The sequence below is a fragment of the Oncorhynchus gorbuscha genome, linkage group LG02 (genome assembly GCF_021184085.1).
Source record: "Oncorhynchus gorbuscha isolate QuinsamMale2020 ecotype Even-year linkage group LG02, OgorEven_v1.0, whole genome shotgun sequence".
In the NCBI taxonomy this organism is placed as follows: Eukaryota; Metazoa; Chordata; class Actinopteri; order Salmoniformes; family Salmonidae; genus Oncorhynchus; species Oncorhynchus gorbuscha.
In genome coordinates, this window is record NC_060174.1 from 102,883,768 (window position 1) to 102,901,001 (window position 17,234).

A 17,234-nucleotide genomic window follows, 5' to 3' on the forward strand; every position below is an offset into this window, starting at 1 on the left:
GAGAGAAGCAGGCCGGCTGAGGAGCAGACCGGATGGGGAGCAGAGAGAAGCAGGCCGGCTGAGGAGCAGAGAGAAGCAGATCGGCTGAGGAGCAGAGAGAAGCAGACCGGCTGAGGAGCAGAGAGAAGCAGGCCGGCTGAGGAGCAGAGGGAAGCAGGCCGGCTGAGGAGCAGAGAGAAGCAGACCGGCTGAGGAGCAGAGGGAAGCAGGCCGGCTGAGGAGCAGAGGGAAGCAGGCCAGCTGAGGAGCAGACCGGATGGGGAGCAGAGAGAAGCAGGCCGGCTGAGGAGCAGACCGGATGGGGAGCAGAGAGAAGCAGGCCGGCTGAGGAGCAGAGAGAAGCAGACCGGCTGAGGAGCAGAGAGAAGCAGACCGGCTGAGGAGCAGAGAGAAGCAGGCCGGCTGAGGAGTAGAGAGAAGCAGACCGGCTGAGGAGCAGACCGGATGGGGAGCAGAGAGAAGCAGGCCGGCTGAGGAGCAGAGGGAAGCAGACCGGCTGAGGAGCAGACCGGCTGAGGAGCAGAGGGAAGCAGGCCGGCTGAGGAGCAGAGGGAAGCAGGCCGGCTGAGGAGCAGACCGGCTGAGGAGCAGAGGGAAGCAGGCCGGCTGAGGAGCAGGGAGAAGCAGGCCGGCTGAGGAGCAGAGGGAAGCAGGCCGGCTGAGGAGTAGAACGGCTGAGGAGCAGAACGGCTGAGGAGCAGAGAGAAGCAGACCGGCTGAGGAGCAGAGAGAAGCAGGCCGGCTGAGGAGCAGAGAGAAGCAGACCGGCTGAGGAGCAGAGGGAAGCAGGCCGGCTGAGGAGCACTGAGAATCAGACCGGCTGAGGAGCAGAGGGAAGCAGGCCGGCTGAGGAGCACTGAGAATCAGACCGGCTGAGGAGCAGACCGGCTGAGGAGCAGAGAGAAGCAGGCCGGCTGAGGAGCAGAGAGAAGCAGGCCGGCTGAGGAGCAGGGAGAAGCAGGCCGGCTGAGGAGCAGAGGGAAGCAGGCCGGCTGAGGAGCAGAGGGAAGCAGACCGGCTGAGGAGCAGAGAGAAGCAGACCGGCTGAGGAGCAGACCGGCTGAGGAGCAGAGGGAAGCAGGCCGGCTGAGGAGCAGAGGGAAGCAGACCGGCTGAGGAGCAGAACGGCTGAGAAGCAGGCCGGCTGAGGAGCAGAGGGAAGCAGGCCGGCTGAGGAGCAGACCGGCTGAGGAGCAGACCGGCTGAGGAGCAGACCGGCTGAGGAGCAGAGGGAAGCAGGCCGGCTGAGGAGCAGAGAGAAGCAGGCCGTGCTGTGGTGGAGATATGGGCCGTGGTGTGATGCAGGACAAGAGATCAGGCCCGGCTCGCTTGGTCCCCCAGCAGGACCAGCCTCTGATGAACTGAACACCTCTTCTGACTGATGCAACTAAGTGGCAGTTCACAGCGATCGGAGGGCAGGATTACAGTTAGTTCAAAGCAGGTGTGCAGACAAACGATAGGCATGTAAACACGGACTCTTGGCTTTAATCTCTCTGCACCCACACCATATATAAGTTATACACTAACAGACACAGACTGAAAAATCAGCCCGTCTGCCCACAAGCCTGCGGGCAGGCAGGTAGAAGCAAGTAGACAAGTAGAAGCAGGCGCACGCACGCACGCACGCACGCACGCACGCACGCACGCACGCACGCACGCACGCACAGACACACAGACACAGACACACACACACACACACGCACACACACACACACACACACACACACACACACACACACACACACACACACACACACACAGCCAGGGTCACAAGCTCACTATGAAATCAAAACGTTTATTCACACTGATCTCCCTGAGAGTCTCCCTCTCTGAAGGTTCTAGCAACACCGTTGTGAAAACAAACGTGTGTGTGAGACTATGAGACTCGTGTGTCTCCTAACAATGAAAAGCCAATGCCAATAACAGCAGCCCTTCACAGGGTCTGTCCATCCCCACCGCAGCATCCACTCCCTCCACGGAGGCCCCAGCACCTCCCCTCTGAGATGATTCCTCATGCCGGTGGTACTGGATGGTAGTGGATGGTAGTGGATGGTACTGGATGGTAGTGGATGGTAGTGGATGGTAGTGGATGGTACTGGATGGTAGTGGATGGTAGTGGATGGTAGTGGATGGTATTGGATGGTACTAGTTGGTATTGGATGGTAGTGGATGATAGTGGATGGTAGTGGATGGTATTGGATGGTACTAGTTGGTATTGGATGGTAGTGGATGGTAGTGGATGGTAGTGGATGGTATTGGATGGTACTAGTTGGTATTGGATGGTAGTGGATGGTAGTGGATGGTAGTGGATGGTATTGGATGGTACTAGTTGGTATTGGATGGTAGTGGATGATAGTGGATGGTAGTGGATGGTAGTGGATGGTACTGGATGGTAGTGGATGGTAGTGGATGATAGTGGATGATAGTGGATGGTATTGGATGGTACTAGTTGGTATTGGATGGTAGTGGATGATAGTGGATGATAGTGGATGGTATTGGATGGTACTAGTTGGTATTGGATGGTAGTGGATGATAGTGGATGATAGTGGATGGTATTGGATGGTAGTGGATGGTAGTGGATGGTACTAGTTGGTATTGGATGGTAGTGGATGGTATTGGATGGTAGTGGATGGTAGTGGATGGTAGTGGATGATAGTGGATGGTACTAGTTGGTATTGGATGGTAGTGGATGGTAGTGGATTGTAGTGGATGGTAGTGGATTGTGGTAGTGGATGGTAGTGGATGGTAGTGGATGGTAGTGGATGGTAGTGAATGGTAGTGGATGGTAGTGGATGGTAGTGGATGGTAGTGGATGGTAGTGGATGGTAGTGGATGATAGTGGATGATAGTGGATGGTATTGGATGGTAGTGGATGGTAGTGGATGGTATTGTGGATGGTAGTGGATGGTAGTGGATGATAGTGGATGGTACTAGTTGGTATTGGATGGTAGTGGATGGTAGTGGATTGTAGTGGATGGTAGTGGATTGTAGTGGATGGTAGTGGATGGTAGTGGATGGTAGTGGATGGTAGTGGATGGTACTGGATGGTATTGGATGGTACTGGATGGTAGTGGATGGTAGTGGATGGTAGTGGATGGTACTAGTTGGTATTGGATGGTGCTGGATGGGCCATTTTGTTGTCTGATCATCACCTTCTCTGCAGACCTCCGGCATGTAAAACTAATTAGCACCACCACCACCCATCTCCCTCTTTCTCTTTCTGGAGAGATGTGGGTGTGAAGAGCAGCGTGACGAGATGGATCCAATCTATTCCACTCTGCTTGTCAAAATCCCTGAGAGCAAGCATCAACCATCAACCATCAACCATCAGCAGTCAACTGTCAGCCTTCAACCACCAGCCGTCAACCATCAGCCATCAACCATCAGCCACCAGCCATCAACCACCAGCCATCAGCCACCAGCCACCAACCATCAACCATCAACCACCAGCCATCAACCATCAACCACCAGCCATCAACCACCAGCCATCAACCATCAGCCACCAGCCATCAGCCACCAGCCATCAACCATCAGCCACCAGCCATCAGCCATCAGCCCTCAACCATCAGCCCTCAGCCTTCAGCCATCAGCCCTCAACCATCAGCCCTCAGCCATCAGCCCTCAACCATCAGCCCTCAGCCATCAGCCCTCAGCCATCAGCCCTCAACCATAAGTACTCCAGACACATTCTCTTCTTTAATGACAACCCTCGTGTTGGGAGTTTCCCTCTTACTCCTTCACCCAGTCCAAATGGACCATGTCACTGTCCTGCCCATGTGCTGCGGAGACGATTTGTGTGACAGCGTTATATAACCCTATCTGTGTCATGAAGGAGAGCCAGGGAGAATATCCACATACACCACATGACCAAAAGTATGTGGACACCTTCTCGTCAAACATCTCATTCCAAAACTATGGGCATTCATATGGAGTTGGTCCCCCTTTGCTGCTATAACAGCCTCCACTCTTCTGGGAAGGCTTTCCACTAGATGTTTTAACATTGCTACGGGGACTTGCTACGGGGACTTGCTTCTATTCAGCCACAAGAACATTAGTGAGGTCGGACACTGATGTTGGGCGATTAAGCCTGGCTCTCGGTCGGAGTTCCAATTCATCCCAAAGGTGTTCGATAGGGTTGAGGTCAGGACTCTGTGCAGGCTAGTCAAGTTCTTCCACACCAATCTTGACAAACCGTTTCTGTATGGACCTCATTTTGTGCATGGGGGCATTGTTATGTTTAAATAGGAACAGGACCTTCCCCAAACTGTTGCCACAAATTTGGAAGCACAGAATCGTCTAGAATGTCATTGTATGCTGTAGCATTAAGATTTCCCTTCACTGGAACTAATGTACCTAGCCCGAATCATGAAAAACAGCCCAAACCATTATTCCTCCTCCCCCAAACATTACGGTTGGCACTATGCATTGAGGCAGGTAGCGTTCTCCTGGCATCCGCCAAACCCAGATTAGTCCATCTGACTGCCAGATGGTGAAGCGTGATTCATCACTCCAGAGAACGTGTTACCAGTCCAATGGCAACGAGCTCCAGCCGACGCTTGGCATTGCGCATAGTGACCTTAGGCTTGTGTGCGGCTGCTCGGCCATGGAAACCCATTTCATGAAGTTCGTGACGAATGGTTCTTGTGCCGACGTTGCTTCCAGAGATAGTTTGGAACTCAGTAGTGAGTGTTGCACCAGATGATTTTTTAAAGCGCGACGTGCTTCAGCACTCGGCGGTCCCGTTCTGTGAACTTGTGCGGCCTACCACTTCACAGCTTAGCCGTTGTTTCCATTTCATAATAACAGCACTTACAGTTGACCGGGTCATATCTAGCCGGGCAGAAATTTGACGACTTGTTGTCTGACTTGTTGTCAAGTCAGATCAGTAAGGCCATTCTACTGTAAATTCTACTGTAAATGTTTGTCTATGGAGATTGCATGGCTATGTGATACATCTGTCAGCAACGGGTGTGGCTGAAATTGCCGAATCCATTCATTTGAAAAGGGTGTCCACATTTTGTCAAAACAGTTGAAGTCGGAAGGTTACATCCACCTTAGCCAAATACATTCACAATTCCTGACATTTAATCCAAGTAAAAATTCCCTGTCTTAGGATCACCACTTTATTTTAAGAATGTGAAATGTCAGAATAATAGTAGAGAGAATGATTTATTTCAGCTTTTATTTCTTTCATCACATTCCCAGTGGGTCAAAAATTGACATACTAATTGAGTGTATTTGGTAGCATTGCCTTTAAATTGTTTAACTTGACTTAAACGTTTCAGGTAGCCTTTCACAAGCTTCCCACTATAAGTTGGGTGAATTTTGGCCCATTCCTCCTGACAGAGCTGGTGTAACTGAGTCAGGTTTGTAGGCCTCCTTGCTCGCACACACTTTTTCAGTTCTGCCTACAAGTTTTCTATAGAATTGAGGTCAGGACTTTGTGATGGCCACTCCAATACCTTGACTTTGTTGTCCTTCAGCCATTTTGCCACAATTGTCTGTAAACAATTGTTGGGAAAATTACTTGGTGTCATGCACAAAGTAAATGTCCTCACCGACTTGCCAAAACTTTAGTTCGTTAACAAGAAATTTGTGGAGTGGTTGAAAAACGAGTTCTAATGACTCCAACCTAAGTGTATGTAAACTTCCGACTTCAACTGTACAGTGCAACTAGAATCAGGCCACATACTATGCCTCCCTTCATACTCCCCACAGCTGCAGCTCTGTTTAGCTCATACTGTATGTGATTAACCGGCCAAGTTTACCAATAGTGGCTGGCCATTCCAGCAGCATTGCCAGCGCTCTCTGCTCTGAAACAGAAATAGACCTGAACGTGGCATTACTATGCAGGCTGGCATTTGTTTCTAGGGAGAGGAATGAAGTGGAATGGAACTACATCTTGTAATTTCTATATGCCAGAGGCAGAATTTCGAGTGTCAGCTTGAGTTACTGGGAAGAGGTTAGTAGTCGGGATTGTAGATAGTTTTGCTCTTGTTTAAAGTGTGTACGTTGTATAGAAACCCATCTATGGCCGGCTGCATCAGGAATATTTTCATTCAGAGCTTCGTCTCTGAAACAGGAAGGGAAGGAATTTCAGGTTGGGCTCTCGCCGGTGTACACCGGATTCATTCCGGACATGACTCTAAAAGTTTTGTAAGGCATGAAGGTCAACGTCTCCAAAGGCTCGGGGGACAGAGATAAAAATAAACACAGTGACAGAGTGGGCGTGTTGACGGAGCGCTGGCAGCGCCCAGAGAGGACAGCCACGCAGGGCAGAGGACGTCTGTCACCAGTCTCACATGGCCCGTCATTAACGATGACCACTGAAAGCCTTTAGAACACACACATAAAGGTGACCCCTGCCAACCCTGCTCCATCACTGATATACAGAGAGAGGGGGTGAAGAATGTGTGTGTGTGTGTGTGTGTGTGTGTGTGTGTGTGTGTGTGTGTGTGTGTGTGTGTGTGTGTGTGTGTGTGTGTGTGTGTGTGTGTGTGTGTGTGTGTGTGTGTGTGTGTGTGTGTGTGTTGTGTGTGTACTGTGTGTACTGTAAACATACTGCATGCGTACTCTAAACGCTAAACATACTTAAACATACTTGTCAGTTGGTTAAACTCTAAACATACTAAACATACTAAACATACTCTAAACATACTAAACATACTAAACATACTCTAAACATACTAAACATACTCTAAACATACTCTAAAACATACTCTAAACATACTAAACATACTAAACATACTCTAAACATACTAAACATACTAAACATACTAAACATACTCTAAACATACTCTAAACATACTAAACATACTAAACATACTCTAAACATACTCTAAACATACTAAACATACTCTAAACATACTAAACATACTCTAAACATACTCAGTAGAATCCCGTTGTATCAGTCATTGGGTTGATTTCTGTGTATCAGTCATTAGGTTGATTTCTGTGTATCAGTCATTAGGTTGATTTCTGTGTATCAGTCATTGGGTTGATTTCTGTGTATCAGTCATTGGGTTGATTTCTGTGTATCAGTCATTGGGTTGATTTCAGTGTCAATCACCATCTTTCTTGGTTTCATGTCATGCCTAATGAAAGCCCCTGTAGTGGCAGCTCCAGGTCCAGTCCAGCTCATCTAACCAGGAGAGCAGAACCAATCAAAAGGCTGTGTACTCATCATTTATCTCGCTCCTTTCATCCTCTTTCACCAATTAGTGTAAATTAGGCCCGCTGTCCTTTAAGGAGTGCGAGCGAGCGAGGGAGGGAGAGAGCAAGAGAGAGAGAGCGAGCGAGCGAGCGAGGGAGAGAGCAAGAGAGAGAGCAAGAGAGAGCGAGCGAGCAAGTGAGGCAGTAGCATGGCTTCCACCTAGCACGATGATGCCAAATCTGCTCGGCTTGCATCAGGCCTGCTCACCTCATCTGTGTCCTAGCAACTGTAAACCTCTCAGCCCCTTGGATACGGTAGGTCTGTGAACGAGTGTGTTTCCAAACAAAACACAAGGAATATAAAGTGTGTCCTTAGAGGAATGGACGTGCGGAGAGATATGAGAACAATTGGTGGGTGTCAGTCCTTCATGGTGTAACAACGGCCATGTGATTGGCTCATTAAGAGGCATGCCATGTATACTGACATTCAACTCTTTCAGGGCATATTCTTTGTCTTGAGTCTCTGAAGGAAGCTCTCCTCAGACACCGGTTCTGGACACTAAAATGAACAGACAACATCATTTTTTGAAAGAGGGAAACATAAATAGCCTATATTTGCCTGGCTGCTGTGTTTCCAAATGCATTAAATGCAGATTTCCCAGGAAGAGTCTGGGCCTCCCTCTCTCAGCGGATTCTGTGTCTGTGTCTGTGTCTGTTTCTGTGTCTGTGTCTGTGTCTGTGTCTGTGTCTGTGTCTTTGTCTGTGTCTTTGTCTGTGTCTGTGTCTGTGTCTGTGTCTTTGTCTGTGTCTGTGTCTGTGTCTGTGTCTGTGTCTGTGTCTGTGTCTGTGTCTGTGTCTGTGGCGGTGGCGGTGTCTGTGTCTGTAGTGGAGAGCTCAGCGGCCCAGTTTTGTTTGCTTGTAAAAAAGCCACGACCACATTTCTTTCTGCAGTTTGTGCACACGCACAGGGGTCGGTTCTGCTCAGAGGTCCGGGCCAGCTGAGTATTGGCATGGCTCGAAAGGCTGGATCAGAACCGCTCAGACTGTAGAGCCCTGACCGGCGCAGAGGATATGAGGTGCTCTGTCTGCTGAGCGGTGGCCAATGCCTCCCTCTGTGTGCCTGAGTGCCACACCATGCGAACATAATCCCACAGGTAATGGGGGAGTTTCACCTCTGCACACAGACAGCCAGCCTCTACCCACGGCTGCGCAAAGTCAATGAGCCATCCCTCCCTCCCTCCCTCCCTCCCTCCCTCCCTCCCTCCTCTATCCCTCCCTCCCTCCCTCCCTCCCTCTCTCTATCCCTCCCTCCCTCCCTCCCTCCCTCCCTCCCTCCCTCCCTCCCTCCCTCCCTCCCTCCCTCCCTCCCTCTCTCTATCCCTCCCTCCCTCCCTCCCTCCCTCTCTCTATCCCTCCCTCCCTCTCTCTATCCCTCCCTCCCTCTCTCTATCCCTCCCTCCCTCCCTCCCTCCCTCCTGTGTGTCTTCAGCTTTGAAAAGGACAAGTGTGTCAACGGAATATCACAGTGAATAAATATGTCCACAAGCATTGCAATTCCAAACAGTGAAGCCCTATGATAAGGGTGAGGTCTAAATAAAACCACACTACCGCATAGCCTTGGCCACACAGCTCTCTATTCCTACCACACAGAGCCCTTAATACAGCACATTCAGCCAGCTCTCAATACCACTACAGTCTCCCGTAGAGAAACTGGCACACGGGACATAGTATCTGTGTGTAGATATTCCTACAGCATTCCTCCACACAGAGATCGGCCTTAGCTGTTATTATGTGACCACAGTAAGGCTCTTGATCGGCTCATCAAAGCCCCTTTGAGGTTTTCGCTCTCATTTCCCAGCCTGTGCCACTCCTGCAGTGGGCTCTCTCTCTCTCTCCCTCTCTCTCTCTCTCTCTCTCTCTCTCTCTCTCTCTCTCTCTCTCTCTCTCTCTCTCTCTTTCCTGGCTGGCCGTCCCCCCCCCTCTCTCTCTCTCTCTCTCTCTCTCTCTCTCTCTCTCTCTCTCTCTCTCTCTCTCTCCCTCCCTCCCTCAATACGGCTACCGCTATACGCCTCAGTATCAACCATGTCCACAGTCCTCAAAAGAGCATGGCTTGGGGAGCAGTCGGCTCTCTCTCTCTCTCTCTCTCTCTCAGCCTGGTGTGTGGAGCTAACAGCACAGCTCACTGCACCCCGCCATGCTACGATGACTCACAATCACCATGTCAGACCTGAACACTGCCTGAGACACCTCCTTCTAGACTATACATCATTACCTCACAAAACAAAATGCAAATACTAAATATTATGTGATGAAATCGATCATGGAGTACGGCTAGAGTAGGCTGTGAGTGTTCATATTCTTTCTAAGTACTTAATCTGGGTCATACATAAATAAATATTACATAATATAACAGCCAACATAATATGCACCCAGGCCCGTATTGATCCATTGTATGTCAAAGGCCAAGCTAATTATGATATATGTGCTTTTAACCATTTGCTTTGCCCTGTCAAGTATTTATGAATTTTAATGTCATTGGAGAGATAGGCTTAAAGTTATGCCAGTCAACCATACCATTGACTAATAATAATAATATTTTCTAGTTCATTCCCAAACAGGTTAAATGCGCCAAGCCAATCTGATAACAGATCACTGGTGTAAAGTACTTCGGTTAAAATACTATAAAGTACTTAAGTAAAAAACACCTTAAAGTACTTATGTACTTGAAAGTATTAGCTCAGTTGGTAGAGCATAGTGCTTGCAATGCCATAGTTGTGGGTTTGATTCCCACGTGAGACCAGTATGAAAATGTATGTACTCCTTCACTGTAAGTTGTGCTGTATGAAATCATCTGCTTAAATGACTCAAAATGTAAATGTTTTTGTGGGTGTATCTATATTCTAGACAACTTTTACACATTCCTAAAGAAAATACATACTTTTTCTTTTACTCCTATACATTTTCCCTACACCAAAAAGTACATTTTGAATGCTCAGGCATGACAGACTTATGGTCCAATTCACGCACCTCAATGATAACGCATTGTCATCCCAGAATAGAGGGATGCAGTTTAATAAATAATTAATATAATTCACCAATACATTTCTTGGTAGTCCCAGAAATATTGCTATCAGGTTGTAAATCCCAGCTGGCCTGGTACATTGTTTCCTGCCTCCAATTGGGATGCACTGTTCCAGTCTCAACGACTCAATATGCTGGACAAAAAGGGACGAATGTAACTAAGGCTGGGAATGTCAATACAATCCAACTAGCAATGTGGGTTGGGATCACAAGTCAGTCATGGCTAATTGGCTAGCGTATCTATTTATGTAGCTATTTATTTATCAAGCTAAAAACACATTAGCTAGCTACCTGCTGGGAGGATGTCATGTCATTGGATGGGTAAGTGACCGACGTTCGTTTTTTTGGTGGCTACAACTAGAGATGCAGATGTCATTTAGTTAGCTAGCAAGAAATGTGAATCGCTTTGCTAGTTAGCTAGCAAGAAATGTGAATCGCTTTGCTAGTTAGCTAGCAAGAAAAGTGAAGCGCTTTGCTAGTTAGCTAGCAAGAAAAGTGAAGCGCTTTGCTATAGTTAGCTAGCAAGAAATGTGAAGCGCTTTGCTATAGTTAGCTAGCAAGAAATGTGAAGCGCTTTGCTATAGTTAGCTAGCAAGAAATGTGAAGCGCTTTGCTATAGTTAGCTAGCAAGAAAAGTGAAGCGCTTTGCTATAGTTAGCTAGCAAGAAATGTGAAGCGCTTTGCTAGTTAGCTTGCTAGCTATGCTGAACTTGAACAACTGTTATCCAGTCAGCATTTCCCTGGCATTCGTAAATTCACTCTGGCTATCAACTCCGATTTCAGAGCACTCTCATCTGTGTGCCAGAGGGCAGAATAACTGATGAATTTACGAACATGCAACACCTGTTGAATATGACCGATGTCAGTAAACATCTGCAAAAAAAAGTTATTCAATTGTTGCCGGCAGCACAGTTCGTCACTAACGATGTTGATAACATGGAAACAGTCTCACCAGCTCTGTTTAGGGCGATTAAAATGGTCAGAGTGAGGTGTTCTCTCATTTGTGTCTGGAAGTCTAGACTTTAGCAAGTTAGCTTGGGTGCTTGACTGCCGTTGTGAATAACGCTCAGGTCAACCCTACTTCTTGGCCACCCTACTTCCAGTGTCAATTCTGCAGTGGGCACTCAGACAATCTGACAATGCTTTCAATTTACAAACGACCCAGAGCACACACTGACACACTGGAGGAAATTTACAAACGACCCAGAGCACACACTGACACACTGGAGGCAATTTACAAACGACCCAGAGCACACACTGACACACTGGAGGCAATTTACAAACGACCCAGAGCACGCACTGACACACTGGAGGCAATTTACAAACGACCCTGAGCACACACTGACACACTGGAGGCAATTTACAAACGACCTTGAGCACACACTGACACACTGGAGGCAATTTACAAACGCACCAGAGCACACACTGACACACTGGAGGCAATTTACAAACGCACCAGAGCACGCACTGACACACTGGAGGCAATTTACAAACGACCTTGAGCACACACTGACACACTGGAGGCAATTTACAAACGACCCAGAGCACACACTGACACACTGGAGGCAATTTACAAACGCACCAGAGCACACACTGACACACTGGAGGCAATTTACAAACGCACCAGAGCACGCACTGACACACTGGAGGCAATTTACAAACGACCTTGAGCACACACTGACACACTGGAGGCAATTTACAAACGACCCAGAGCACGCACTGACACACTGGAGGCAATTTACAAACGACCCAGAGCACGCACTGACACACTGGAGGCAATTTACAAACGACCCAGAGCACGCACTGACACACTGGAGGCAATTTACAAACACACCTTAAGTTGTCAATCAAATGTATTTGGCATCGATCAAATGGGTTCCCATTCAGTTGTCAAAATGTGGGTTGGGACAAGCATGTTTTGACAGGCAAACTGCAGAAGGACAAGCAGGCTACTTATTCCCCATCGTTTATCAGTGCAATTTTGGCATTCCAACTAACTTAGCTGAAATAGTTTGAGAGGGTCTATCTAATGTTCTCTTGTTAGATTTATAGCTCATCTCGCTTTGGCTACCATTAGTTGTTGATCTTATTTTTGTTGATGGCCGACCTGTACATGGTTGTTTGATCAATTGGACTGTAAAGTTCCCAAATGTAAGATCTCTCCCGGTGGTATTTACATATTTGCAAAGATCCATTCAGGTGTATTTTGTGGCTTTTGGCGAATGTGTTCGTTCTAATGATGTAGACACGCTGTTGCTACTGCCTGTAAACACACAGTCCAGGTCACAGTGAATGATAACAGGCCCTACTGCCTGTAAACACACAGTCCAGGTCATAGTGAATGATAATAGGCCCTACTGCCTGTAAACACACAGTCCAGGTCATAGTGAATGATAACAGGCCCTACTGCCTGTAAACACACAGTACAGTTCACAGTGAATGATAACAGGCCCTACTGCCTGTAAACACACAGTCCAGGTCATAGTGAACGATAACAGGCCCTACTGCCTGTAAACACACAGTCCAGTTCACAGTGAATGATAACAGGCCCTACTGCCTGTAAACACACAGTCCAGGTCATAGTGAACGATAACAGGCCCTACTGCCTGTAAACACACAGTCCAGTTCATAGTGAATGATAACAGGCCCTACTGCCTGTAAACACACAGTCCAGTTCATAGTGAATGATAACAGGCCCTACTGCCTGTAAACACACAGTCCAGTTCATAGTGAATGATAACAGGCCCTACTGCCTGAAAACACACAGTCCAGTTCAACGTCAATGATAACAGGCCCTACTGAACGGAAAGGCTCTGGAGCAACGAACCGCCCTTGCTGTCTCTGCCTGGCCGGTTCCCCTCTTTCCACTGGGATTCTCTGCCTCTAACCCTATTACAGGGGCTGAGTCACTGGCTTACTGGAGCTCTCTCATGCCGTCCCTCGAAGGGGTGCGTCACCTGAGTGGGTTGATTCACTGATGTGGTCATCCTGTCTGGGTTGGCGCCCCCCCCCCCCTCTTGGGTTGTGCCATGGCGGAGATCTTTGTGGGCTATACTCAGCCTTGTCTCAGGATGGCAAGTTGGTGGTTGAAAATGTCCCTCTAGTGGTGTGGGGGCTGTGCTTTGGCAAAGTGGGTGGGATTATATCCTTACTGTTTGGCCCTGTCCGGGGGTGTCCTCGGATGGGGCCACAGTGTCTCCTGACCCCTCCTATCTCAGCCTCCAGTATTTATGCTGCAGTAGTTTATGTGTCGGGGGGCTAGGGTCAGTTTGTTATATCTGGAGTACTTCTCCTGTCCTATTCGGTGTCCTGTGTGAATCTAAGTGTGCATTCTCTAATTCTCTCCTTCTTTCTTTCTCTCTCTCGGAGGACCTGAGCCCTAGGACCATGCCCCAGGACTACCTGACATGATGACTCCTTGCTGTCCCCAGTCCACCTGGCCATGCTGCTGCTCCAGTTTCAACTGTTCTGCCTTACTATTATTCGACCATGCTGGTCATTTATGAACATTTGAACATCTTGGCCATGTTCTGTTATAATCTCCACCCGGCACAGCCAGAAGAGGACTGGCCACCCCACATATGCTCTCTCTAATTCTCTTTCTTTCTCTCTCTCGGGAGGACCTGAGCCCTAGGACCGTGCCCCAGGACTACCTGACATGATGACTCCTTGCTGTCCCCGGTCCACCTGACTGTGCTGCTGCTCCAGTTTCAACTGTTCTGCCTTGTTATTATTCAACCATGCAGGTCATTTATGAACATTTGAACATCTTGGCCATGTTCTGTTATAATCTCCAGAAGAGGACTGGCCACCCCACATAGCCTGGTTCCTCTCTAGGTTTCTTCCTAGGTTTTGGCCTTTCTAGGGAGTTTTTCCTAGCCACCGTGCTTCTACACCTGCATTGCTTGCTGTTTGGGTTTTTAGGCTGGGTTTCTGTACAGCACTTTGAGATATCAGCTGATGTACGAAGGGCTATATAAATCAATTTGATTTGATTTTGATTTGATATTGTGCTGTATTGTATTGTGCTGTATTGTACTGTTCTGTATTGTACTGTATTGTATTGTATTGTACTGTTCTGTATTGTACTGTATTGTTCTGTATTGTACTGTATTGTTCTGTATTGTGCTGTATTGTAATATATTGTATTGTATTGCATTGTGCTGTATTGTACTGTTCTGTATTGTACTGTATTGTATTGTACTGTTCTGTATTGTACTGTATTGTATTGTATTGTACTGTTCTGTATTGTTCTGTATTGTGCTGTATTGTGCTGTATTGTATTGTATTGCATTGTGCTGTATTGTACTGTATTGCATTGTGCTGTATTGTACTGTATTGTATTGTATTGTATTGTGCTGTATTGTTCTGTATTGTACTGTATTGTACTATATTGTATTGCATTGTGCTGTATTGTTCTGTATTGTATTGTGCTGTATTGTATTGTATTGTATTGTGCTGTATTGTATTGTATTGTGCTGTTTTGTGCTGTATTGTACTGTTCTGTATTGTATTGTTCTGTTCTGTATTGTACTGTACTGTATTGTACTGTTCTGTATTGTTCTGTATTGTGCTGTATTGTACTATATTGTACTGTACTGTATTGAACTGTATTGTGCTGTATTGTGCTGTATTGTACTGTATTGTACTGTATTGTACTGTATTGTATTGAACTGTATTGTACTGTATTGTACTGTACTGTATTGTACTGTATTGTACTGTATTGTACTGTATTGAACTGTATTGTACTGTACTGTATTGTACTGTATTGTACTGTATTGTACTGTATTGTACTGTATTGTATTGTTCTGTATTGTACTGTATTGTATTGTTCTGTATTGTGCTGTATTGTAGCCTACCTATGAAGTAGGAGAGCAGCACGACCAGCAGGACGGCAGCAGCGATGGCCGACAAGGCAGCACATTTCCAGCTGCAGTACTTGGAGGGTTTCTTCAGCTTGAAGGAGCTCCTGGAGAAGGTGTTTCTGGGTAGCAGCCGCGGCGGGGGGGAGTAGACGGTCCCAGATGTCAGCGGGTACCCTGGAGACGAGCTGCTGAACAGGGGAGTGGTCCCGGACGGTGTTTTAAACAGGAAATGCCTACAGCGATGGAGAGAAAGAGAGGACACAGAGAGTTAGAATCAGCTGCTACGTGGTCTCTATTACCAATAGAATGTGTAAATTGCGTTGGAGTGAACAGTGGCTTTCTGAACATAATGAGACATCTGGAGCAATGAAGTGCTCCTCTACATTCCAGCAGCAATTATTCACCCGTCATTTACATGCATTGATTTTTCTTATTCTTAAAACTTATTCACACTTCAAATTGGTCTTGAGACAACGAATTATACAGCTAAATGCATACGGAATATAAAGATCGTTTCACATCTCCTTCCAGACTCCTACCCGGCATCTGATGATGGTCATTATCGTCGTTAGTGCTTAGAGAGAATAAGAATGAACTGCTTTTTCGTTGTCGTCAGTCTCTTTTCTACCTAAAACAACGTACTGTAAAATATACCATTACGAAGCTTTAGTAAAATAGTGTAGTTGAGTCAGTCTGTTTTAACAGTATCTCTCCCTCGGCACCTCCTTGCCCTCTTTACAGTCAGAGAGGCAGTCTGACTCTGTGGGCTGTGTCCGGTGCCCGGCCTGGCTATGGGCAGACCACAGTGCCAAGCCAGTGCCCTGCGCCAGGTGGGCGGCGGGCCAGGGGAGGTCCACGAGGAGGCAGATGGGATGGGGATGAAAGTGGAAGACAGTTGACCGTGGTGCTTTGATGCCGGTCAGAAGCTCTCACAAGCTGCTTCCCCACATTAAACCCAGAAGCACTCTCCTCTCAGATCTCCTTCCACATCTCCAGGCCGGATGGGGAGGAAAGCCCAAAACGACCCCCCCCCCCGTCTCACCTCCAACAACTGAGGGAAGCTATAACTCTTACTGATCTCTCCCTTTCCACTTCGACAGCCCCTCCCCCCGCAGCACATCAAATCACCACACATCCTAAACTCCATCTTCCTCCTATTCTGTAATAGTGACTCGGTACCGCTACTCCCTGTACGTAGCCTCGTTATTGTTCTTTTATTTTTGTTACTTTTTTGTTTTGTTTATTTAGTAAATATCTTCTTAACTCTATTTTCTTAAACTGCATTGTTGGTTAAGGGCTTGTAAGTAAGCATTTCACTGTAAGGTCTACTACACCTGTTGTATTCGGCGCATGTGACAAATACAATTTGATTTGATTTATTCACTTCCACACAAAAAAGATGACAGTTTCTTCTCCTCTCCTCAGTTTGAGAAGCAGTGAGTAGATCAATGGTGGATATCTACCAATTAAAGAGTTTCATCTCCTGAGGTAAGGTCTTCATGGGGTCTGATCAATCCTAGCAGGAGTACACTGACAGTAACACTAAACGGCTCTCCACAGCTCGTCTTTCAACCAACCACCGACTACTTGAGAACGCCAAGGATGGGAAAGGTCTGGGGAAAAACTAGTAGAAAATAAGTAGGAAACATGTAAAAGATGTTTGTTAAATTGACTCTTGGTTTTAAAGGAAAAGAGCGCTCCTTCGAAGTAGGTGTCAAGCCTCACTCAATTCTTAATTCACCGGTTTGGTTCAAATGACAGCGTCAGCTCAGAAATCATTTAATGGGGTGAGAAAGGAATAGAATGACAGAGTGAGAGAAAACGTGAGGCTGTGTGAGGGGGAAAAAATGGTTAGTAGCAAAAACAAACTGTAGGAGGCATGTGTACATCTCATAACTCAAGGCCCTACCTCAACGTGTCTCTGTCAGTCTTTACATTTGGGATCAGTCTAACATTGGGCTTTACAGGCAGTCAAGGTCAACTGTGAAACCTGCTCAAGGCAACAGCCTGCTTTTCATAGCCATGATGATTGTATATCGGCATTCCTCACCTGGAATAGTGCTGATAAAGTGGGCTGACGAGCCTGTCTCCCCCACCAGTCAATATCAAATGATGGCTCGATGCTGAGATCAACAC

The 17,234-nt window shown here is 47.2% G+C and overlaps 1 pseudogene; it reads right to left on the bottom strand.

The window, feature by feature from the left end:
* The window catches only part of LOC124014551, a 181,734-nt pseudogene that overhangs the window by 114,521 nt on the left and 49,979 nt on the right, over positions 1–17,234 (bottom strand).